General features: G+C 37.6%; 1 pseudogene; it reads right to left on the minus strand.

Annotated features, from left to right (window-relative positions):
• Positions 1-5,806: 5,806 nt before the first annotated feature.
• On the minus strand, positions 5,807-8,125 carry LOC140515604 (beta-microseminoprotein-like; annotated as a pseudogene).
• Between the last annotated feature and the right edge of the window lie 2,185 nt (positions 8,126-10,310).

The raw sequence follows: 10,310 nt of genomic DNA on the forward strand, positions 1-10,310 counted from the left end.
GCATGTGTGTAGAGGGAAATGGGGGGGAAAGGAGAAGAGGAGTAAATGAACCTTATTCTCATTGGAATTGGCTCAGAGAGAATAATATATACACTCAGCTTGGTGTGGGAATGTGTATTACCCTGCAGGCAAGTAGGAAGGGAAAGAGATGGGGTCAGGGAGCTGAAAGAGAGGACAATGTGGGGGAGGTAAAAGTCAAAAGTAAAACATTTTTGAAAATGGACAGGGTTAAGGAGAGAGAGAGAGAGAGAGAAGGATAAACAGGAAAAATAGGATGAAGGCAAATAAATAGTTGGTGAACACAACTGTGGAAAAAATCTTTACAGTGAGTTTCTCTGATAAAGTCTTCATTTCTGAAACATATAGAAAACTGAGATAAATTTATAGAAATAAGAGTCATTGCTCAATTGATAAATGATCAAAGGATATGAACAGGCAGTTTTCAAATAAAGTAATCAAAACTATCTATAGTCACATGAAAATGCTCTAAATCACTATTGATGAGAGAAATGCACAAGTCTGAGATATTACCTCACATCTGTCAGATTGGCTAATTTGACAAAAAAGGAAAATGACAAATATTGGAGGGCATGTGAGAAAATTAAAACACTAATGTACTATTGGTGAAGTTGTATACTGATTCAACTGTGACCAAAGGGATTTAAAACCAAGGATACCCTTTAACCAAGCAATACCACTACTAGTTCTACGTCCCAAAGACATAAAAAGCAAAAAGGTAATGGGCCTGTGTGTACAAAAATATTTATAGCAGCTCTTTTAATGGTGACAAAGTGGATGTTTATCTATTGGGGAAAGGCTGAACAAGCTGTTGAATATGAGAATGATGGGATATTATTGTGCTTTAAGAAATGATTATCAAGGTGATGATGAGCAAAGTGTTCTCAGAGAAACTTGGAGAGATTTGCACGAATTGATACAAAGTGAAATGAGCAGGACCAGGAGAACATTGTACATAGCAGCACCAATATTGTACGATGGTCTCCTATGAATAACATAGCTATTCTTAGTATTTCAATTATCCAAGAAAATTCTGTAGGACTTACAATGAAAGGTGCTGTCCATATCCAGAGAATGAACTAGTAGTGCCTGAATACAGATCAAAGATACTTTTTCTTTACTTTCTATGTTTTTCTTGTTTGTTTGGTTTTTTTTTTGGTCTGTGTTCTTTTTCACAAAATGTGTTACATGGAAATGTGTTTTCCATGACTACACATGTATAACCTATGTCAAATTGCTTGTCTTCTCAAATGGAAGGGGAAGGAGAGAGAGGGAGAGAATTTAAAACTCAGAATTTAAAACAAAAATTGTTAAAATTGTTTTTTCAAGTATTTGAGGGGAAATAAAATGTTAAATAAGATTGATAAAAGCCAGAGAAACTTAGCTTTCCAGGGACTAATTTGAGTTTTGATAAACCATCTACTCCATGGTATTCCTTGAATTTGGTCTTACATGTCAGAAGAAACACTAAGCTTGGGATTCTGTTTGGTTCCAAGTTATCATTTCTTGGATATCAGCGACCTACAATTACTTCTGTAATTGATCAATCTGACCTTACATCACCTGTCTTGCTTTACCTAATTGAAACCGAATTTTCAACTACTTCAGGGAATGATTCTCCTGCTCAGCTCACAATATCCCAATTAGAAGTTTTTTCCTTACTATTGACTCATGGTAGTCTTGCCTTTAAACAATAGATTTTAAAGTTGAAAGAAATCTCAGAAGCTACTTTTTGCATATGAGGAAACCGAGGCCCAGGGAAGCTAAAATGACTGGCCTATGGTCACATGGCATTTATTAAGCTCTTACTGTGTGCCAGGTACAGGGACTGGAAACACAAATACATGCAAAAAGAAAGGCAGTCTTGGTCTCAGGGAGCTTATATTTTATTGGCCAGAGTGGGGGAGTGGGCAAGGAGACATCACATCAAAGGAAATGGGGAAGAAAAAGTGCCTCCTCTGGATCATGGTGTAGGGTAAAGTCCAGAGACTCAGGAGGGAAGGTCAGAGAGGGATGAAGGAATAAACATGGCTGCTCAGGACTTTTTCCTTAAAATGGAGGCTAAAAGAAAGAGACACAGGGAAAAGGGTATCTTCCAGAGTGCCAAGGCTGCTGGGGAGGAGTGAATTCCAGGGTGAGAGACTACTGATTATGGTGAAGAAAGAATTCTGGAATGGCTGGAGTGGAGGGATAAAGAAGTGAACAGATAGAAAGCCTACCTCCTCTCAGTTTACAAATAAGGAAACCGAGGTTCACTAAAGTTAAGTGACTTGCATAGGGTGACACTATTAACTATCTTAGGCTAATGAGTGATAGAGGCAAGATTAGAACTCAGATCTTCCTGACTCCATCTCGATCACTCTAAATGCTTAAATATTCTTCCTTCCTTCCTTCCTTCCTTTCTTCCTTCCTTCTTTCCTTTGCATTCTTCCATAAATGATTAATATGGAAATATGTTTTCTAGGACTGCACATTTATAGCTTCTATCAGACTGTTTACCATCTCAGGGAGAAGCAAATGTATAAAATTTGAAACTTAAATCTTAAAAAAATGAGGTTAAAATTGTCTTAAATATAATTGGGTGAAGATAAAATATTAAAGAATTTGTATTGCTGGGAATAGCAAAGTCATTCACAGTTGATTGTTACACACAATTGCTCTTACTGTGTATAATATTCTCCTGCTTCTACTTACTTCACTTTGCATGAGTTCATGTAAGTCTTTCCAGGTTTTTCTGAAATCATCTGCTCATACTTTCTTACAGCACAAAAGTTCCATTACAATCACATACCACAACTTTTTTGGCCCTTCCTAATTGAGGGGGATACTGTCAATTTCCAAATGTTTGCCACTTCAAAAAGAGCTTCTATAAAGATTTTTGTACATATAGACTCTTTTACTTTTCATTTCTTTGGTCTATTTAGGATAAAACCTAGTAGTGGTATTGCTGGATCACAGAGTATGCACATTATTATATCTCTTTGGGCATAGCTGCAAATTGCTCTCCTGAATGGTTGGATTAGTTCAGGACTCTGCCTTAGTTAGATTCTCAATTATCCTATATCCCCTCAAACATTTGAAATTTATCTTTTCTGTCGTATTAGCTAAATTGATAGATATGAGGGGATACCTGAGAGTTGTCTGAATTTGCGTTTCTCTAATCAATAATGATTTAGAGTATTTTTCATATGTCTATAGATAACTTCGAATTCATCTGAAAACTTCCTCTTCATATCTTTTGACCTTTTATCAATTGAGGAAGGACTCATATTAATAAAATTTTGACTCAGTTCTCTATATTTGAGAGATGAAGCCTTTATCAGAGACGTTTACTATAAAAATTTCCCCCCAGTTTTCTACTTTCCTTCAAATCTTGGTAGCACTGGGTTAATTTGAGAAAAACTGCTTTCATTCAATATAATAAAAAAATCCATTTTACATTCTGTAATGTGCTGTATATCTTGTGTGGTAATAAATTCTTTTATCCACATGTATGACAGGTAAACTATTCCAGACTCCCCCAGTTTGCTCATGGTATCACCTTTTATGTCCAAACCCATTTTGACTATAACTTAGTAAATGGTGGGTGGTATTGGCCTTTACCTTCTTTCTGACATACTGTTTTCCAGTTTTCCCGTAACTTTTTGTCAAATAGTGAGTTCTTGTCCCAAAAGTCTGAATCTTTGGATTTATAAAATGCAAGAATACTATGGTTATTTCTAACTGTGTATTATGTACTCAATCTATTCCATTGATCCACCACTCTATTTCTTAGCCAGTACCAGATTATTGTAATGATTACAGCCTTGAAATACAGGTTGAGATCCAGTACATCTAGGCTACCTACTTTCACGTTATTTTTATTAATTCTCTAGATATTCTTAAACTTTTTTCTTCCAGATGAATTTTGTTATTCCTTTTTATTGCCCTGTACAATATATCTGGTAGTTTGGGTGGTAAAGCACTGAATAAGTATATTAATTTGGCTAGAATTGTCATTTTCATTATATTAGCTACACCTAGTCATGAACAATTGATATTTTTCCACTTATTTAGATTTGACTTTTTTGTGTGAAAAACATTTGGTAATTGTGTTCATATGGTTGCTGGGTTTGTCTTGGCAGGTAGACTCCCAGGTATTTGATAGTGTCTATAGTTATTTTACATGGAATTTCTCTTTTTGTTCCTTATTGCTGAATTTTGTTGGTCATATGTAGAAATCCCAAATGATTTATGTAGGTTTCTTTTGTATCCTGTAACTTTGCTAAAGTTCCTAATTATTTCAACTAGTTTATTGCCTGATGCTCTGGGATTCTCCAATTATATCATCCTATTATCTACAAAGAATGATAGTCTATGGCATATTCTAATTGCTTCAATTTTGTGTTCTTGTCTTATTGTTATAGCTAGCATTTCTAGTGCAATATTGAATAATAGCTATGATAGCAGGCATCCTTGTTTCACCCCTGATCTTAGTGGGAGTGCTTCTAGCTTATGGTCATTTTAGAAAATACTTGCTGTTGGTTTTAGATAAATAGTACTGAACATTGATAGAATGTTGTATTAACTATTGTTGTTACTATGGCTTCTCAGTAAATGTCCTTTCTATGAGTAGATAGGCCTGCTAGTTGATTAATATGAGTGGACACCCTAGATATGGACACATGAACAACAACATGTTGTTGTTCTACAGTCCTTTAGACAACCCTAGAAACTTGGAGAAAGAAGTAATGTTCTTTTCTCTGGGAAGCAAACCTGTCAGTGCCAAGTGAGTTTGGAGAGTGAACTCCAGTGGGAATGCTACAGGTATTGGTGCCTTTCTTTCCATCCCCAGAACTTAGGAAAGCACCTGGCCCCTAGCAAGGGTATGATGCATGCTTGCTGATTGATTGAGAGTAAGGGTATAAGAAATGGTTCTGATGGATTACTGAAAGAAGATTTGAACTGAAGTTCTGTGAATCTAAACACATCACTTTTTATATAACACCACTGGATTTTGGTAGGAGTTTTATGGAAACCTTCCCAGTTTAAAGGGTGCTCCAGGCTTAGAGGGGAAGGGGCAATGCAATCTCATTCAGTTATTATTTCAAGGATACCAATGATATGGCTAATCTGGCTGGTGTGTTATCTCTGTTATCTCTCCTCACTATATGACTGAGCAACATTCCTTTTCTCTCCTACATATATGTGTTTGATGTATTTTATGATATTTATCAACTGAAAGTCATCATCACTGGCAAATATACCACCTTGTACCTGTTAGGTATCTCTCCATTATTCCTTGGGTTGTTTGTAATTTTGGTTCTTCTACGCCTGAGGTTCCAGGATTCTTAAACATAGATTTAGAAGGTAAGTAGAAGTAAAAAAGCATAGAATGTTTGAACCTCAAAGTGTATTCCTAGAAATTGCCCCAGAGAAAAGCCAGAGAAGGATCCCAATTCTTTACGGAATTTGGGCATTGATTCTTGAAAAGGAAAAGAGCAAGTCTCTTTCATGTGACAGGACAATATATTTTACTTGGACGTTCATTAGACACTAGGTTACAGGAGGTATGGATGTTGTGCTTAGAGGATCTTAGAAACCACAGATATGTCACATTATTGTTGGAATAAGTGTGCCTCAGATTTGACAATGCTTTCAAAAGAATGAAGATCCGAGGTGATGCCCATATGGTTCTCCAGCCAACCTTCCACTCTGAATTCCAAGGAAAAGGACAATTCTTCAAGCACTGACAAGTTCCATTCTGATGTAATGACTTTGACAGCAGCATCAGGAGGAGGTGCAGTTGTTAACCTATATACTGTGTGACTTTACATGGAGAAGAGGAATCAGCTTTATTTACAAGAACATAAATACAGGAATCTTTTCAGAAAACTTCCATGCACTTTTTTTTGTCATATGTTACAGACCTCATCACCCTGTTGGTGGAAGAAAATTGGGCAAAGTTTAGAGGGGTTCTTGGGAACTGTTGAATAATTTGTTAAAATTCTTAACTTTCTTCCAGACAGCCTCTGATCATGAATCACCTGTCCTCCTCAATCACCTAATGAGTCATGTCAATGTACTCACAAAGATACATGGAGAACACATTAGGTGCTAGATGATTCTTAGCTTGCATTAAACCCATGGTCACACAGATAATAAGTTTCTGATCTTAGATTTAAATGGAAAAGAATAACCGATTCTAGATTTCACACTGGAAGGGACATTAGAAGTCACCAAGTCCAAACCCCTCTTCCTTTAACAGATGAGGAAACTGAGGCTGAGACTTGTCAAGTGACTTGCCCAAGGTCACATAGTTAGGTTATGAGCTGAGATTTAAATAGAAAAGCATCATAGATCTTAGATTTTAAACCAGAAAGGACTTTAGTAGTCATTAAGGTCAAAAGCCTCTTTTTTTTAATGGATAAGGAAACAGAGGTTTACAAAAATCTAATGACACTTCCAGGGTCACACAGATTAAATATGTGTGTCTGAGGAAGGTTTTCCCAACACCAGGCTTGATGCAATTTCCACTAGAGTGGTTAAAGTCTTGCTCTACTCTATTCTGATGGGATCACATCCAGAATGCCAGGCCTAGTTCAGGGAGAATCCTTCTAGGAAGGAAAGTAATCATCAGGGGCACATTCACAGAATAATTAAAAATGGAGATAATGAAAAACAGTGTCATGAAAGGATCAATATAAAAATCACAGCTTGAAGAAAGGAATCTTCTGTCACAGGGAAGAGAGAGCAGATTTGCTCAGCTTGCTTGACCTCGGAGGCAGACCAGAGAGCTGGAATGGAGGCTCAGAAGAGTGTGTTTTTAATTAAGTGCAGTAGGAGGAAAGCCTCCTAACCATGAGAACTCTCCAGAAGGAAAAGGAGTTGTCCTCACTGAAGGTTTTCAAATGATGTCCCAATAGCAATTTCTTGAGTAGGGGTTTCTGGCTCCCAGATGGATTCTAATTCATAGGCCCTGAGGTCCCTTCCAGCTAGGAAATTCTGTCATTTAGAAGGCCAGTCTTGAACTCACATGTTGCAGCAGGGAAGTCCACCTCTTGTTTGACATGAACAGTGCAAACAATTAGATTCCCAGTGAGTGCCAAATTCATGCATTACACCTTTATAATCTCTGCAATCTAAGACAGAACACGTGGCAAATATTCTGTTAAATTGCAATTGACGCCTCTACAACAGATTTTACTAAGTCCTTAAAGCCACCTTGAATGGTACCACACTAAACCATCCTAACAATGGAAAATCTGGGTCACTTTTAAAGACCTTCAAAGGAGGTTCTGCCATTTCCCTTGGCAATCCCCTCCACTGCTTCACAACTCATTCAGTTAAGAACAGCCTTTAAGTCATTCCCCAAACCTTCACAATGACAAGAGGAAATATCTAAGATGCTAATTTGGAAGACAACTGTCAGCAGATCAAGAGTAAGACCTGAGTTTCATGAAGGCAGAGACTTTTTTTCAGGGTTTCTTTATTTTCCACCTTAATTTTCTTTACATGATAAATTTTGCCTTTGTAGTTGAAACATTTTGTATACAGTAGATGTTTAATAGATGCTTGATGAATTGAGTGACTAAGTAGGCAAGTGCTTGAGACACAGAGAGGGCTAGAGTTTGTCCATCATCAGAAGGTTTACTCAAGTGCCAGAAGTGGGATAAACCCAGATCCTCCAAACTTCCATTCTAACTCTCTAACCACTAACACACACTGCCCCCTAAAAAACATATCACATGTAGATAATAAATGCTGACTCTTAATTATGTGACAGAAGGGAGATAATGGGGGAAGCACCTTGCATGTATGTTTAGACAGCTGCCTCTTTCCTCCATCTCAAGCACATCTTTAGATTAAATCCAGTTTTCCCACCTTTTGCCCAATATTCCCATCCAATGGATCTTGACTCCAGTGGACACCAATAGGCCATTCAAGCAATCCCCAGTCACTTTTCCTGATAAACAAATCCTCCTATTCCTACAGAGAGGAAACAGTGATAAAGAAAGGTTTACCTTCTGGTTCTTACCCTTCCAGTGATCTCCAATGGAGTAAATGTGCATTGAGCATCACAGAATGTCACATAGATAGCCAAAGCAAGGAAAACAACTAGCACAGTATTTTATTCTAAAAAAAAAAGAATTAAGAGTGGTTGGGGAGGGATAATGGTTAGAGTTTTTGTTTTTTTAAGTTTTATAGCTAGCTACTCTCCCATTTTATTCCAGTTACTACCTTTACTGTTCCTTTTCCTGGCAATCCACCATGAAATCTACAAGGGGGTACAAGGCATAAAGCAATGGACATGGAGTCAAGAAGACTTGAGTTCATTCTGGCCTCAAACATTACCAATGTGACCCTGGGCAAGTCACTTATCTTATCTACCTCGGTTTCCTCATATGTAAAATGGGAACAAAGATAACCTCCCTAAATTGTTATGAGGATCAAATGAGAGAATATTGGGAAAGTGCTATTATTACATAAAATAGTCAAGCAAAACTAACAAAAAAAGTGAATCCATTATGCCTCACAGGATCCCAGGATCATAGATTTAAAGCTATAAAGGAATGTAGAAGTCTTTGAGTCTAGAACCCTCATTTTACAGATGAGAAGTCTGAGGTCATAACAAAACCCTAACAAGACTCTGGCTTGTTCAGAGACCATAGTGATTGAGTAACGGTTCAAGTCTTTGCCATACTGACTCCAAAGGTCCACTGCACCTCTGTATATTTTAGCTTCTGCCTCTGTGTGATCCTGGGCAAATCCGTTTTTGCCTCTGCTTCCCTCAATTTTCTGCATTGCAAAATGGAGATAATAGCAGCTAATTCAGGGGGATTGTGAGGATCAAATGAGGTAATAATTGGAAAGTACTTAGCACAGTGCCAGGCACAGAGTGGATGCAACATCAGTGCTAGTTATTCTTACTGCATGTCATATTGTATAATAACACATTAATGATAGTCTTAGTATTGTCTCTTTAAAAACAAAATTGTTTATTGCATTTCATCTGAGTCCAGGAGATTTTAAAAAAATTTTTCTTTCCATTTCCATCACTATTCTAATTTGTTATATTGTTATCCTGAGCCTGCTTTCGTCACTCTGCATCTGTTCATTCAGGTCTTTTCATGTTTCTTTGATTTCTTCATATCTGTCATTTCTTAAAGGACAATAATGTTCCATTCTATTCATATGGCACCATTTGTTAAGCCACATCTAAGACTGAATTCTTGTACCTGGGACAAATTCATCTAGGAAGGAAAGAGGTGTTGGAGAGAAGTGGGGAAATTGACAGGGTTGGTGATGTTGGCACAGAGTACTGCCTGACTATGAGTGCAGTCATATTGGGAGGGGGTAGCCTGTTGCTGTTATGGTTGAGTAGCCCAGGGAGGGGCATTGTGACAATGGACTTTGTGTATGGCAGTATGGAATCAATTGGCAGCTTATAGTTGGATAAAAAAATAACATATCTGTGATTTAATGGAGAGTGAAAGCTCCAGGGTTGGAATTGTTTCTCCTAAGGCAGATAGATGACTCCTCTGCCACTTTTAGACCTAGAGAGGTAAGTGGAAGGCAGACAACTAGGATATATAAGATGTAGGACTTGAACCCTGACCTGCCTGACTCAGCCCTGTTCCCTGTCCATTACATCATACTGTCTGTCTGCAGGGAGACCAAGAGGAAATTCAACAAGTAGCCCCACTGAGAACTTGACAACTTTCAGGAGAAACCCAAATTCCGACTTCACAAAAACTAACATATCTTCATTTCTCTTCCAAGATGGACCACGTTATTTACCATTGTGTCTTAGCAGCTTGTCTCTTCCAAAGAGCCATTGCTCCTGAAGGAAACGAGGTCAGTATACTCTCTCTCTCTCTCTCTCTCTCTCTCTCTCTCTCTCTCTCTGTATTTCTGTCTCTGTCTCTGTATGTATATATATATATATACATATATATGTAGATATATATAGTACAGGGAGGTTGCAATGATTTTGCAATAACAGTCAAGAGGAAATAAAACATATCCAAACAAACAGACAAATACTGTTGAATTAAGAGAAGGCAGGTGGATAACTGGAAATATTGATGCAGCATGAATTATTACATGTATACTGGATTAGATCTCCGCCCCCCCTTAGATAACCTTGCTGTGTACCTACAAGAATATTAAAATAGAAAAATAACTCCAATTGATCAGACAGACGGTCCCATGTGGTCCAGAAATCTGTCTCTGATCATGCCATGAAAGGATGTTTTGTGAGAACTTGGTCATCCTCCATGATATGTCCATCAACAACTTTGGGTCATGTC

Source organism: Notamacropus eugenii, chromosome 1 (genome assembly GCF_028372415.1).
Source record: "Notamacropus eugenii isolate mMacEug1 chromosome 1, mMacEug1.pri_v2, whole genome shotgun sequence".
Classification (NCBI taxonomy): Eukaryota; Metazoa; Chordata; class Mammalia; order Diprotodontia; family Macropodidae; genus Notamacropus; species Notamacropus eugenii.